Source organism: Cucumis sativus, chromosome 4 (assembly GCF_000004075.3).
Source record: "Cucumis sativus cultivar 9930 chromosome 4, Cucumber_9930_V3, whole genome shotgun sequence".
NCBI lineage: Eukaryota > Viridiplantae > Streptophyta > Magnoliopsida > Cucurbitales > Cucurbitaceae > Cucumis > Cucumis sativus.
In genome coordinates this window covers 11099474-11116320 of record NC_026658.2, presented here as the reverse complement: position 1 = coordinate 11116320, position 16847 = coordinate 11099474, and positions in this window count along the sequence as shown.

Here is a 16847-nt window from a genome sequence, read left to right as displayed (position 1 = left end):
CCATACCTTGAATAATCATCAATGAAGCTAATGAAATATTCATATCCACCTCGAGTTTGACATTCATTGGTCCACAAAGGTCCGAATGTACGAGCTCTAAGGGTCCTTTGGCTCTTAGACCTTTTCCAGTAAAAGATCTCTTGGTCATTTTTCCTTCAAGACAAGATTCACAAGGAGGTAAAGAGTTATCTTCTAACGGACTTAGAAGCCCACTTTTAACCAATCTCCCAATCCTATTGAGATTTATGTGACCAAGTCTTAAGTGCCATAAATAGGCATTAGAAGAAACTTTTTGTCTTTTATTCTGAGTTTCAGCTGTTCTGAATATTTCAGTAATTTAAGACAAAATTTGCTCTAGTTGGTCTTAACTTATATAAGTTGTCTTCAAGTATAGCAGAACAAACTAGAATACCTTTATAGAAAACGAACGCTTCATTAATTTCAAAAGATATTCTATACATTTTGTTCCAAAATACAAGAGATAGATATTAAATTTCTTTTCATTTGAGGTACATATAAGACATTCTTAAGTATGACATATCTATCTCTAAAAAACAACTTTAAATCTCCCACTGCTGAAGCTGAGACCATCTCTCCTGTTCCAACCTTGAGAGTGATCTCGCCTTCTGAAAGCTTTTTCCAAGAACTATTTTCCTGAAATGAGAAGCAAATATGGTTAGTGGCTCCTGAATCTAGTATCCAGGTAGAATTTTCATATTCCCACTAAACATGTTTCTACAACTAGTAAATCATATTTACCTTGTGTTTCCTTCTCTGCCTTTTTTTCTGCAAGGTATTTTGGGCAGTTTCTTAACCAGTGCCCGTTTTGGCCACAATGGTAACACTTACCTTTTTCTGCAGCTTTCTTACCCTTGTTCTGTTTGGGAGTCTTTCCCTTTCCCTTCTTTTTTATTTGAGTATTAGGTTTTGAGGGTCCAGCTTTGGTTTTAGAGGACGATCCTCTTATAAATTTTCTTTTTTGTGGTAGCAACATTTGCTTCCACTTGTTTTCCTTTACCCATAGTTAGGTTTTGGAATCGCTGGAGTTCATTCAGAAGGGTTGTCAAGTTAAATTCTATCTTGTTCAAAGACGCATTCGTTTGGAATGGAATGAAGCTCTTCGGAAGAGATTCTAAGATAAAAACTAACTTGATTAACCTCTTCGATGGGACCACCATTCACTTCAGCGATGTTGAAGTGCATCATCATGTCCAGAACATGTTCTCTAACAGAGGTCCCTTCCTTCATACGCTTAGTGTAAATGTATTTGACTGCCTCGTGTCTTAAGGACCATTCTGGTTGCCCAAACATTCCCCTTAATGAATCCATAATCTCTTTAGCCGTGGCTAAGGATTCATGTTTCTTTGCCAATACATCAGACATGCTGGCAAGAATGTAAACACGGGCTTTTTCATTAGCTTTTATCCATCGATCATATGCATCCCGACTAGTTCGGTTAGCATTAGAGGCAGGGTTTTGAGGACATTCCTCAGTTAAGACAAATCTTAAATCGTCAACCACTAGTATTGTGTTAAGATTTGATTTCCAAGCCGCATAATTATCGCCATTAAGTTTTTCGGAAGCTAAAAGTTGAACTATTGAGCTATTCATGCTGAAAAACAAACATATTCTTTTTAGGAAAAAACTATAATCATAAAAAATATCCAATCTAATTTAGCAATTACTAATAATGTACCCTTTCATTATTTGTATTTTGCAACAATATTTCAAAGGTTTAGAACAACCTTCTCCGAAGGGTAGTTGATTATTCCTCCTTTGAACCAAGACAATCTTGAGTAGATGCTATCTCAAGAATAACTCTTTATTCTTTATAGCACTTAGTTATCGCTACTTTAGTCAAGAATATACTAACAACTTAGTAATTCTTGTAAGTGTTACCCACCATTTTCAGATTTTATAGATTAGAATCATTTCTGAAAACTAATCTAAGAAATCCTATCCAGTTTTGGAGTTCGCGGTGTTCCGAATCCTATAATACAACCCTCCGAAGGGAACGTCGCTCCAGGGCAGACAAGCAGGCATATTATAGAAATCTCACGGTGCGACCTAATGGAAGAGACCGTGGGATGTGCTGTCACAAATGGTAACTCCCACTTGGACTAAAATTCCTAGTGGTATGAGAGATGTGGTGTGAGAGAATATATATGAAACTAGGGCACATGGCCAATAAGTCTCCCACTTGTCCTAGTTTACAAACATCGTACACCTAAACTGTGTAGGTGACCCTCAAACACTTTAGCCGTGAGGGCTTTTGTAAAATGATCAGCTTCCATTGTGGAATCAGCTATACAAGTTTGCTTTATGCTTCTCCAAACTACTGCTCCTCCATTTAGAGTAAATACTGATTCTGATGTAGACTTTCTAACATCTTTATTAGTTTGGAAATCCGAATCAGTGTATCCAGTAAGGATCATATCCTTTGTACGATACATGAGCATGTAGAATGTTTTTAACGGCTGTCTAGTGATCACGTCCATGATTGGATTGATACCTACTGACCATCCCTACTGAGTAGCAAATGTCAGGTCTAGTACATAACATTGCATACATTAAACTTCCAACAGCGGAAGCATAGGGAATATTTCTCATATCCTCAACTTCTTGAGGTGTCTTAGGACATTGTTCCTTTGACAAATGAATTCCATATCTGTACGGCAGCAGACCCTTTTTGGAATTCTGCATTTTATATCTAGACAACATTTTGTCTATGTAAGATGCTTGAGACATGGCTAGTGTTTTGTTCTTACGGTTTCGAACAATTTGGATTCCGAGAACGTATTGTGCATCTCCCAGATCTTTCATTTGAAATTGCATAGCTAGCCATTTCTTGATATCAGTAAGATATCCTACGTCATTTCCAATAAGTAGAATATCATCTACATATAAGACTAAAAATGCTATAATGGAATTGACGACCTTTTTGTAAACACAAGGCTCGTCAACATTTTGTTCAAAGCCATAAGATTTGATCGCAGTATCAAATCTTATATTCCAGGATCTAGAAGCTTGTTTTAATCCATAAATGGATTTTTTAAGCTTACAAACCTTTTGTTCTTGATCTTGTTTTATAAACCCCTCTGGTTGAGACATATAGATACTCTCTTCAAGATTACCATTCAAAAAAGCTGTCTTGACATCCATCTGCCAAATTTCATAATCATAAAAAGTGGCGATGGATAAGAGTATTCTAATTGACTTTAACATGGCAACAGGAGAGAAAGTTTCCTCATAGTCTACTCCCTCTCTCTGGGTATAACCCTTTGCCACAAGTCGAGCCTTGAAAGTCTGTACTTTACCGGCATGGTCTCGTTTTCTCTTGTAGATCCATTTACAACCAATAGGTTTTACGTCATTCGGTTGATCTACTAGAGTCCAGACAGAATTAAAGTACATAGACTCCATTTCGAGGTCCATGGCTTTGATCCATTGGTCACGATCTACATCTTTCATTGCCTGTTTATAGGTTAATGGATCCTCTATGCCATCGTCAGGTATGACGACTTGAGTTTCAATTAAACCCAAATAGCGATCAGGCTGATGAACAACCCTCCCACTACGTCGAGGCTCTCTCAACTGTTGAGAAGGATGTGATTGTCCAGATTTCCTAGTCTTATCAACTACCTTAGTGGATGAACTAGGGTTTATCTATAGCACTTTTGGAAATTTCTTTTAATACTAGTTTACTACGAGGTTGATGATCCCTGATGTGGTCTTCCTCTAAGAATGTGGCATTTGTTGACACAAGTATTTTATTTTCTTGAGGATCATAAAACAAACCACCTCTTGATTCTTTTGGATAACCTATAAAAAAGCATAATTTTGAACGATGTTCCAATTTCTTTGGATTTTGTACCAACACGTGTGCTGGACAACCCAAATTCTAAAATGACGTAAACTGCCTTTACGCCCTTTCCATAGCTCATAAGGTGTTTCTGAAACACTTTTAGAGGGAACATTATTCAAAATATAAGCAGCTGTTTCTAAAGCATATCCCCAAAAAGAATCTGACATCTGAGAAAAACTTATCATAGAGCGAACCATGTCTAACAAGGTCCGGTTTCTTCTTTCTGATACACCGTTCTGTTGAGGTGTACTAGGTGCAGAGAGTTGTGACTGGATTCCATTTTCTATTAAATAGTCTCGGAATCGTAAGTCCATATACTCTCCACCTCGATCTGATCGAAGTATTTTTATTGTTTTACCTAATTCGTTTTCTACTTCAGCCTTATATTCTTTGAACTTTTCAAGACTATTAGACTTATGATGTATTAGGTAAATATGACCATACCTTGAATAATCATCAATGAAGCTAATGAAATATTCATATCCACCTCGAGCTTTGACATTCATTGGTCCACAAAGGTCCGAATGTACGAGCTCTAAGGGTCCTTTGGCTCTTAGACCTTTTCCAGTAAAAGATCTCTTGGTCATTTTTCCTTCAAGACAAGATTCACAAGGAGGTAAAGAGTTATCTTCTAACGGACTTAGAAGCCCACTTTTAACCAATCTCCCAATCCTATTGAGATTTATGTGACCAAGTCTTAAGTGCCATAAATAGGCATTAGAAGAAACTTTTTGTCTTTTATTCTGAGTTTCAGTTGTTCTGAATATTTCAGTATTTAAGACAAAATTTGCTCTAGTTGGTCTTAACTTATATAAGTTGTCTTCAAGTATAGCAGAACAAACTAGAATACCTTTATAGAAAACGAACGCTTCATTAATTTCAAAAGATATTCTATACATTTGTTCCAAAATACAAGAGATAGATATTAAATTTCTTTTCATTTGAGGTACATATAAGACATTCTTAAGTATGACATATCTATCTCTAAAAAACAACTTTAAATCTCCCACTGCTGAAGCTGAGACCATCTCTCCTGTTCCAACCTTGAGAGTGATCTCGCCTTCTGAAAGCTTTTTCCAAGAACTATTTTCCTGAAATGAGAAGCAAATATGGTTAGTGGCTCCTGAATCTAGTATCCAGGTAGAATTTTCATATTCCACTAAACATGTTTCTACAACTAGTAAATCATATTTACCTTGTGTTTCCTTCTCTGCCTTTTTTTCTGCAAGGTATTTTGGGCAGTTTCTTAACCAGTGCCCGTTTTGGCCACAATGGTAACACTTACCTTTTTCTGCAGCTTTCTTACCCTTGTTCTGTTTGGGAGTCTTTCCCTTTCCCTTCTTTTTTATTTGAGTATTAGGTTTTGAGGGTCCAGCTTTGGTTTTAGAGGACGATCCTCTTATAAATTTTCTTTTTGTGGTAGCAACATTTGCTTCCACTTGTTTTCCTTTACCCATAGTTAGGTTTTGGAATCGCTGGAGTTCATTCAGAAGGGTTGTCAAGTTAAATTCTATCTTGTTCAAAGACGCATTCGTTTGGAATGGAATGAAGCTCTTCGGAAGAGATTCTAAGATAAAACTAACTTGATTAACCTCTTCGATGGGACCACCATTCACTTCAGCGATGTTGAAGTGCATCATCATGTCCAGAACATGTTCTCTAACAGAGGTCCCTTCCTTCATACGCTTAGTGTAAATGTATTTGACTGCCTCGTGTCTTAAGGACCATTCTGGTTGCCCAAACATTCCCCTTAATGAATCCATAATCTCTTTAGCCGTGGCTAAGGATTCATGTTTCTTTGCCAATACATCAGACATGCTGGCAAGAATGTAAACACGGGCTTTTTCATTAGCTTTTATCCATCGATCATATGCATCCCGACTAGTTCGGTTAGCATTAGAGGCAGGGTTTTGAGGACATTCCTCAGTTAAGACAAATCTTAAATCGTCAACCACTAGTATTGTGTTAAGATTTGATTTCCAAGCCGCATAATTATCGCCATTAAGTTTTTCGGAAGCTAAAAGTTGAACTATTGAGCTATTCATGCTGGAAAAACAAACATATTCTTTTTAGGAAAAAACTATAATCATAAAAAATATCCAATCTAATTTAGCAATTACTAATAATGTACCCTTTCATTATTTGTATTTTGCAACAATATTTCAAAGGTTTAGAACAACCTTCTCCGAAGGGTAGTTGATTATTCCTCCTTTGAACCAAGACAATCTTGACTAGATGCTATCTCAAGAATAACTCTTTATTCTTTATAGCACTTAGTTATCGCCTACTTTAGTCAAGAATATACTAACAACTTAGTAATTCTTGTAAGTGTTACCCACCATTTTCAGATTTTATAGATTAGAATCATTTCTGAAAACTAATCTAAGAAATCCTATCCAGTTTTGGAGTTCGCGGTGTTCCGAATCCTATAATACAACCCTCCGAAGGGAACGTCGCTCCAGGGCAGACAAGCAGGCATATTATAGAAATCTCACGGTGCGACCTAATGGAAGAGACCGTGGGATGTGCTGTCACAAATCCCTCACCCACTTACTATGAACTACTTCCCCTATTCACCTTGATTTTGATCCATGCAAACACTCTCCGAAGGGAGGCCGCTCCTATGCACGGCACAAAGCCCTGCATGGACCTCACGGTGTGAACTCTTAGGGACACTAGAGCTAAAATACATTATTTTTCTCTAGTTGAAGTGTTCTAGAGAAAAAATTAGGGTAATCCAAACTTCAAGATTTATATTTAGGCTAACTTAAACAAATCTTAAGTCTAGATAAAACATCCAAGTATAACCATTATACAGGATTTTAACCTATGATGTCTAGGTGAAAAACCATTTTGATTACCTCACACCTCTCACGAATGCTCATAAAACTAGGTTAACTAGGCTCAAGAACTGATTACGATCTCCAGGTAGGAGGTGTTCCGTAAACCGTCAACTTAAGAACCTCCAACCTTAGTCATCTTATCTGACTTGTTGACAAGATTGAACCAGGTGAGCCTTTTGTAACCAGTTTTACAAGATATCGACCTATTTCTATGAAAAATGGAAGATATGTTTAACCTAAGTGAGCATGCATTTAATCTTTGTTATTGATTTTAAAAGTCTAATTTATTTTATAACACTTATAAAAATTTTAAACTTAATCAATCATTTTATCAATATATAATAAAAACAATCAATTAATATGGATTTTAATTTATTTAACTTTAATTAAATCATATTTAATTAAATTAAATAATTAATTAATTTGATTAAATCATATTTAATCAAGAATAACTTAATTAATTAATCATATTAATTAATTTCCATATTAATCAATTAACATGCATACAATACAATATAACCTTTATATCATACATTTTAATGCATGAACATGTTAACCTATGGTGGGATTTTAAATCTATATGACATTCAAAATGCACATACAAATTTAAAGTAATTTAATCATACATCACATGCATAAATAAAAAAAACACCCTAAAATGGACTGATTTTTGGCTCCTAAATTAAGCTAAGTGCTAAATTATTACATAATTAATTTGGTGTAGTACAGAACCACTCCCAAAAATTTCGAACCGGCTAAAAAACCAACCGAAACCGCTTGAACCGGCCCAAAAACCAAATTTATTGGCTTGAACCGGCCCAGGCGCACACGGGTCGTGCGAAGGCGGGCGCGGCGGGCGCATGCGGGCGCGCGGGCGCAGGCGGGCGCGCGGGCACAGGCGGGCGCGCGGGCACAGGCGGGCGCACGGGCGCATGCAGGCGTGCGGCGCGCAGGCGGGCGCGCGGGCGCAGGCGGGCGCGCGCAGGCGGGGCGCGCGGGCGCAGGCGGGCCGCGCGGGCGCAGGCGGGCGGCGCGCGCGGGCGCAGGAGGGCGCGCGGGCGCACGGGCGCGTGCGGACGCAGGAGGGCGCGCGGGCATGCGGCGCGCGTGCGGGTCGCGAAGCGGGTCAAAACCGGGTTTTCGGGTCTGTGACCATCTTTTCTTCATTTTTTTCAATTCTCTCACCCGGTTGAACCAATTACAGCCTAGCTTCAACTCTAATGACTTTTTTTATTTTTTTAAAAATTACAAACACTTTGCAACAATAAAAATAAGCCATTAACAAGGCTAATTACAATAATTAGAACAAAAACACTTAATCTAGAGCCAAAATCATAATATATCCATTTTAGTTCAAACCAAAATTTATCTAATAAATTTGAACCCACCACATGCAATTGGGTAAAAATGAAGCATGCTCTGATACCACATGATAGAACTAAGTCATGCACAGCGGAAAAAGAATCGAATTTCTACCCTAATTGCCACAATTAACATGTAACCATAAACTAATCAAATTAGGGTTTTAAGAAGTATTACCTTTGAAGCTTTCAAAAGGTTTGATGTCTTCTTACCAATTCTACCCGAGACCACCACTAGTACTCAACTGCTATCCTCTAGACAAAGAACCGGGTTGTGGGACCCAATTTTGGTGTAGAAAGTAGTGGAGATAAAATGAGATTGGAAGCTTTTTTTTTCTTTTGTTGAGATTATGAAAATGATAAAAGAGGCAAAAGTCCTTCAACATTTGAAAACATCTCTATTTATAGCCTAATTACATGCAAAAATGCATGCAATTCAATTGCCAAATCTCAACACCTAATATTCCACTAACAATTAGTGGAACTTAGTGGGCTAGGTGTCTATATCTCATATAGCCACATATCCCACTAAGAGTTAGTGGGATTATCCAACAAAATGTTGGATTTTCCCACTAACTTAGTCCAAGGGTAAAATGGTCATTAGATTTTTCTAGTCAAAAGTCAAACTTTGACTTTTCTAAGTCAAAAGTCAATATTTTGACTTTTTACCATTTTGTCCGTCTTGACTAATTCCAACCTCCCGAGCATGAATCCGCATTCATTTTTCCAAAATTCAAATCACATTTGAATATAAGGCCGGTCAAAGTTTGACTTTTCAAAGTCAAAAGTCAACATTTTGACTTTTTATTATTTTTGACCAATTCCGAGCTTCTTAGTATGAATCCGAATTCATACTTATAGTATGTAAAACTTAAAGCTCTATTTCTAATTAGAAGACCGACGATTATATCACTGTATATGTCGATTTTCCTTTCTTCTCCCTATTCGAACAATTCGACTTATTTCATCACACTGTTCTAAGTTTAATCCATATGAGCTAGCAGAGGAACCTAATGGACCTATAGATCATGGGCTCCAACGATTCAAGATTAACTAGCTAAACTCTTTTAAACCGAGTTAATCAACATTCGTTAACTAACGGGTCATTCCACTAAAGTCCCGTAGTTGCACTCCCCTCACTATAGATATATTTGTGTCCATTTGATAAAACCATAATCAGTAAGTTAATCCTTCACAGGTTGCTCGTAACCTTGGCTGGGTCAAAATACCGTTTTACCCCCAAGATTACATCTTGCTCTTTAAGTCCCACTAATCCACTATTGAACAATTGGTTTAAGGTTCAACCTATAAACTTAATCCCTCTCGGGCCAATGAGAGGGTGGGGCCCCTTGTTCAAGACTTGGATTCAGTGCTTAAGAGAGCAACCTATCTACTAACCCTAAAGCGGGTAGGAGTGAATTCCATCTTGTACCCTATGTTCCCAGCTATCCACCCGATCTTACCCCTGAAATGGGAGGCTTATTGGGCCAACGCTGATGAGCTGCCCTCACCTATGCAGATCTAAGGATAATCTCGTATGAACAGGAGTTCATAGTTAACTCAGGATTAAGACTAAGTTACCTAGGTCATCAATAATTGAGATAGTCAGTTTTAAACAGTAAACGGTGTTATAACGTAAAAATGACTAATTCATGGTTCAGTCTTATGTAAACATTTTACATAGGATGCCCCCACTTTCATGTCTCTACATGAACGATTAGGATCACATCGTTTGTACAACAAAGTAGGCCGCATCCATAGTCTCTCAAAATAAGGCGCCCAACCTTTATTTCATATACTATAGACTATTTAGGCTATATACTCGAACTTGATCCACGTTTATCCGCCGTTTATCATCGATCTAAATAGGTTGCACAAGTTTATTCAGACACAACTAAGCCTTGGAACTTTGATTTATTGGATTTAAGATTATAATAGTCTATCTAAGCGCTTTCTCAATAACAAACTTTATATGAATCAGAATGAGCCGCCTAGTATTTATCTGTAAACTTACGGGACGTTTTAGGACATGTTAAAAATCGTCCGATTTTACGTGGTGGTAAAGCCTTGGCCATTGTTGGACCGTTTTTGGCGCAACCGTTGTGCACCCCGAACGAGCCCCAACGAGCCGACCCCTAGGCCCTGGGCTTTTTTTCTGTGTCCTACTGGGTGCAATATAGATGGGTTTCCACACCCATCCGCGGGCTATCATCGGTCTAAATAGGTTGCACAAGATCAAAGAAACACAACTAAACCATGGGAAGAAAAGTAGTGGGACGAAAATAAAAACTGAGTCTGGGCATCTCCGAGCGCTTTTTGTGGGAAAAAACTTTGATATTACTCAGAGTGAGGCCGCCTAGTAGTTATCTGTGAACTTTCGGGACGTTTCTCACATGGTTAAAAATCGGCCGATTTTTCGTGTGGTAAAGCCTTGGCCATTTTTGGACCGTTTTTGGCGCAACCGTTGTGCACCCCGAACGAGCCCCACCCGACCCCTAGGCCCTGGGCTTTTTTTCTGTGTCCTACTGGGTGCAATATAGATGGGTTTCCACACCCATCCGCGGGCTATCATCGGTCTAAATAGGTTGCACAAGATCAAAGAGACACAACTAAACCATGGGAAGAAAAGTATTGGGACGAAAATAAAAACTGAGTCTGGGCATCTCCGAGCGCTTTTTGTGGGAAAAAACTTTGATATTACTCAGAGTGAGGCCGCCTAGTAGTTATCTGTGAACTTTCGGGACGTTTCTCACATGGTTAAAAATCGGCCGATTTTTCGTGTGGTAAAGCCTTGGCCATTTTTGGACCGTTTTTGGCGCAACCGTTGTGCACCCCGAACGAGCCCCACCCGACCCCTAGGCCCTGGGCTTTTTTTCTGTGTCCTACTGGGTGCAATATAGATGGGTTTCCACACCCATCCGCGGGCTATCATCGGTCTAAATAGGTTGCACAAGATCAAAGAAACACAACTAAACCATGGGAAGAAAAGTATTGGGACGAAAATAAAAACTGAGTCTGGGCATCTCCGAGCGCTTTTTGTGGGAAAAAACTTTGATATTACTCAGAGTGAGGCCGCCTAGTAGTTATCTGTGAACTTTCGGGACGTTTCTCACATGGTTAAAAATCGGCCGATTTTTCGTGTGGTAAAGCCTTGGCCATTTTTGGACCGTTTTTGGCGCAACCGTTGTGCACCCCGAACGAGCCCCACCCGACCCCCTAGGCCCTGGGCTTTTTTTCTGTGTCCTACTGGGTGCAATATAGATGGGTTTCCACACCCATCCGCGGGCTATCATCGGTCTAAATAGGTTGCACAAGATCAAAGAGACACAACTAAACCATGGGAAGAAAAGTATTGGGACGAAAATAAAAAACTGAGTCTGGGCATCTCCGAGCGCTTTTTGTGGGAAAAAACTTTGATATTACTCAGAGTGAGGCCGCCTAGTAGTTATCTGTGAACTTTCGGGACGTTTCTCACATGGTTAAAAATCGGCCGATTTTTCGTGTGGTAAAGCCTTGGCCATTTTTGGACCGTTTTTGGCGCAACCGTTGTGCACCCCGAACGAGCCCCACCCGACCCCTAGGCCCTGGGCTTTTTTTCTGTGTCCTACTGGGTGCAATATAGATGGGTTTCCACACCCATCCGCGGGCTATCATCGGTCTAAATAGGTTGCACAAGATCAAAGAGAACACAACTAAACCATGGGAAGAAAAGTATTGGGACGAAAATAAAAACTGAGTCTGGGCATCTCCGAGCGCTTTTTGTGGGAAAAAACTTTGATATTACTCAGAGTGAGGCCGCCTAGTAGTTATCTGTGAACTTTCGGGACGTTTCTCACATGGTTAAAAATCGGCCGATTTTTCGTGTGGTAAAGCCTTGGCCATTTTTGGACCGTTTTTGGCGCAACCGTTGTGCACCCCGAACGAGCCCCACCCGACCCCTAGGCCCTGGGCTTTTTTTCTGTGTCCTACTGGGTGCAATATAGATGGGTTTCCACACCCATCCGCGGGCTATCATCGGTCTAAATAGGTTGCACAAGATCAAAAAACCACAACTAAACCATGGGAAGAAAAGTATTGGGACGAAAATAAAAACTGAGTCTGGGCATCTCCGAGCGCTTTTTGTGGGAAAAAACTTTGATATTACTCAGAGTGAGGCCGCCTAGTAGTTATCTGTGAACTTTCGGGACGTTTCTCACATGGGTTAAAAATCGGCCGATTTTTCGTGTGGTAAAGCCTTGGCCATTTTTGGACCGTTTTTGGCGCAACCGTTGTGCACCCCGAACGAGCCCCACCCGACCCCTAGGCCCTGGGCTTTTTTTCTGTGTCCTACTGGGTGCAATATAGATGGGTTTCCACACCCATCCGCGGGCTATCATCGGTCTAAATAGGTTGCACAAGATCAAAGAGACACAACTAAACCATGGGAAGAAAAGTATTGGGACGAAAATAAAAACTGAGTCTGGGCATCTCCGAGCGCTTTTTGTGGGAAAAAACTTTGATATTACTCAGAGTGAGGCCGCCTAGTAGTTATCTGTGAACTTTCGGGACGTTTCTCACATGGTTAAAAATCGGCCGATTTTTCGTGTGGTAAAGCCTTGGCCATTTTTGGACCGTTTTTGGCGCAACCGTTGTGCACCCCGAACGAGCCCCACCCGACCCCTAGGCCCTGGGCTTTTTTTCTGTGTCCTACTGGGTGCAATATAGATGGGTTTCCACACCCATCCGCGGGCTATCATCGGTCTAAATAGGTTGCACAAGATCAAAGAGACACAACTAAACAATGGGAAGAAAAGTATTGGGACGAAAATAAAAACTGAGTCTGGGCATCTCCGAGCGCTTTTTGTGGGAAAAAACTTTGATATTACTCAGAGTGAGGCCGCCTAGTAGTTATCTGTGAACTTTCGGGACGTTTCTCACATGGTTAAAAATCGGCCGATTTTTCGTGTGGTAAAGCCTTGGCCATTTTTGGGACCGTTTTTGGCGCAACCGTTGTGCACCCCGAACGAGCCCCACCCGACCCCTAGGCCCTGGGCTTTTTTTCTGTGTCCTACTGGGTGCAATATAGATGGGTTTCCACACCCATCCGCGGGCTATCATTCGGTCTAAATAGGTTGCACAAGATCAAAAGAGACACAACTAAACAATGGGAAGAAAAGTATTGGGGACGAAAATAAAAACTGAGTCTGGGCATCTCCGAGCGCTTTTTGGTGGGAAAAAACTTTTGATATTACTCAGAGTGAGGCCGCCTAGTAGTTATCTGTGAACTTTCGGGACGTTTCTCACATGGTTAAAAATCGGCCGATTTTTCGTGTGGTAAAGCCTTGGCCATTTTTGGACCGTTTTTGGCGCAAACCGTTGTGCACCCCGAACGAGCCCCACCCGACCCCTAGGCCCTGGGCTTTTTTTCTGTGTCCTACTGGGTGCAATATAGATGGGTTTCCACACCCATCCGCGGGCTATCATCGGTCTAAATAGGTTGCACAAGATCAAAGAGACACAACTAAACCATGGGAAGAAAAGTATTGGGACGAAAATAAAAACTGAGTCTGGGCATCTCCGAGCGCTTTTTGTGGGAAAAAACTTTGATATTACTCAGAGTGAGGCCGCCTAGTAGTTATCTGTGAACTTTCGGGACGTTTCTCACATGGTTAAAAATCGGCCGATTTTTCGTGTGGTAAAGCCTTGGCCATTTTTGGACCGTTTTTGGCGCAACCGTTGTGCACCCCGAACGAGCCCCACCCGACCCCTAGGCCCTGGGCTTTTTTTCTGTGTCCTACTGGGTGCAATATAGATGGGTTTCCACACCCATCCGCGGGCTATCATCGGTCTAAATAGGTTGCACAAGATCAAAGAGACACAACTAAACCATGGGAAGAAAAGTATTGGGACGAAAATAAAAACTGAGTCTGGGCATCTCCGAGCGCTTTTTGTGGGAAAAAACTTTGATATTACTCAGAGTGAGGCCGCCTAGTAGTTATCTGTGAACTTTCGGGACGTTTTCTCACATGGTTAAAAATCGGCCGATTTTTCGTGTGGTAAAGCCTTGGCCATTTTTGGACCGTTTTTGGCGCAACCGTTGTGCACCCCGAACGAGCCCCACCCGACCCATAGGCCCTGGGCTTTTTTTCTGTGTCCTACTGGGTGCAATATAGATGGGTTTCCACACCCATCCGCGGGCTATCATCGGTCTAAATAGGTTGCACAAGATCAAAGAGACACAACTAAACAATGGGAAGAAAAGTATTGGGACGAAAAATAAAAACTGAGTCTGGGCATCTCCGAGCGCTTTTTGTGGGAAAAAACTTTGATATTACTCAGAGTGAGGCCGCCTAGTAGTTATCTGTGAACTTTCGGGACGTTTTCTCACATGGTTAAAAATCGGCCGATTTTTCGTGTGGTAAAGCCTTGGCCATTTTTGGACCGTTTTTTGGCGCAACCGTTGTGCACCCGCGAACGAGCCCCACACCGACCCCTAGGCCCTGGGCTTTTTTTCTGTGTCCTACTGGGTGCAATATAGATGGGTTTCCACACCCATCCGCGGGCTATCATCGGTCTAAATAGGTTGCACAAGATCAAAGAGACACAACTAAACCATGGGAAGAAAAGTATTGGGACGAAAATAAAAACTGAGTCTGGGCATCTCCGAGCGCTTTTTGTGGGAAAAAACTTTGATATTACTCAGAGTGAGGCCGCCTAGTAGTTATCTGTGAACTTTCGGGACGTTTCTCACATGGTTAAAAATCGGACCGATTTTTCGTGTGGTAAAGCCTTGGCCATTTTTGGACCGTTTTTTGGCGCAACCGTTTGTGCACCCCGAACGAGCCCCACCCGACCCCTAGGCCCTGGGCTTTTTTTCTGTGTCCTACTGGGTGCAATATAGATGGGTTTCCACACCCATCCGCGGGCTATCATCGGTCTAAATAGGTTGCACAAGATCAAAGAAACACAACTAAACCATGGGAAGAAAAGTATTGGGACGAAAATAAAAACTGAGTCTGGGCATCTCCGAGCGGCTTTTTGTGGGAAAAAACTTTGATATTACTCAGAGTGAGGCCGCCTAGTAGTTATCTGTGAACTTTCGGGACGTTTCTCACATGGTTAAAAATCGGCCGATTTTTCGTGTGGTAAAGCCTTGGCCATTTTTGGACCGTTTTTGGCGCAACCGTTGTGCACCCCGAACGAGCCCCACCCGACCCCTAGGCCCTGAGGCTTTTTTTCTGTGTCCTACTGGGTGCAATATAGATGGGTTTCCACACCCATCCGCGGGCTATCATCGGTCTAAATAGGTTGCACAAGATCAAAGAAACACAACTAAACCATGGTGAAGAAAAGTATTGGGACGAAAATAAAAACTGAGTCTGGGCATCTCCGAGCGCTTTTTGTGGGAAAAAACTTTGATATTACTCAGAGTGAGGCCGCCTAGTAGTTATCTGTGAACTTTCGGGACGTTTCTCACATGGTTAAAAATCGGCCGATTTTTCGTGTGGTAAAGCCTTGGCCATTTTTGGACCGTTTTTGGCGCAACCGTTGTGCACCCCGAACGAGCCCCACCCGACCCCTAGGCCCTGGGCTTTTTTTTCTGTGTCCTACTGGGTGCAATATAGATGGGTTTCCACACCCTATCCGCGGGCTATCATCGGTCTAAATAGGTTGCACAAGATCAAAGAAACACAACTAAACCATGGGAAGAAAAGTATTGGGACGAAAATAAAAACTGAGTCTGGGCATCTCCGAGCGCTTTTTGTGGGAAAAAACTTTGATATTACTCAGAGTGAGGCCGCCTAGTAGTTATCTGTGAACTTTCGGGACGTTTCTCACATGGTTAAAAATCGGCCGATTTTTCGTGTGGTAAAGCCTTGGCCATTTTTGGACCGTTTTTGGCGCAACCGTTGTGCACCCCGAACGAGCCCCACCCGACCCCTAGGCCCTGGGCTTTTTTTCTGTGTCCTACTGGGTGCAATATAGATGGGTTTCCACACCCATCCGCGGGCTATCATCGGTCTAAATAGGTTGCACAAGATCAAAGAAACACAACTAAACCATGGGAAGAAAAGTATTGGGACGAAAAATAAAAACTGAGTCTGGGCATCTCCGAGCGCTTTTTGTGGGAAAAAACTTTGATATTACTCAGAGTGAGGCCGCCTAGTAGTTATCTGTGAACTTTCGGGACGTTTCTCACATGGTTAAAAATCGGCCGATTTTTCGTGTGGTAAAGCCTTGGCCATTTTTGGACCGTTTTTGGCGCAACCGTTGTGCACCCCGAACGAGCCCCACCCGACCCCTAGGCCCTGGGCTTTTTTTCTGTGTCCTACTGGGTGCAATATAGATGGGTTTCCACACCTATCCGCGGGCTATCATCGGTCTAAAATAGGTTGCACAAGATCAAAGAAACACAACTAAACCATGGGAAGAAAAGTATTGGGACGAAAATAAAAACTGAGTCTGGGCATCTCCGAGCGCTTTTTGTGGGAAAAAACTTTGATATTACTCAGAGTGAGGCCGCCTAGTAGTTATCTGTGAACTTTCGGGACGTTTCTCACATGGTTAAAAATCGGCCGATTTTTCGTGTGGTAAAGCCTTGGCCATTTTTGGACCGTTTTTGGCGCAACCGTTGTGCACCCCGAACGAGCCCCACCCGACCCCTAGGCCCTGGGCTTTTTTTCTGTGTCCTACTGGGTGCAATATAGATGGGTTTCCACACCTATCCGCGGGCTATCATCGGTCTAAATAGGTTGCACAAGATCAAAGAAACACAACTAAACCATGGGAAGAAAAGTA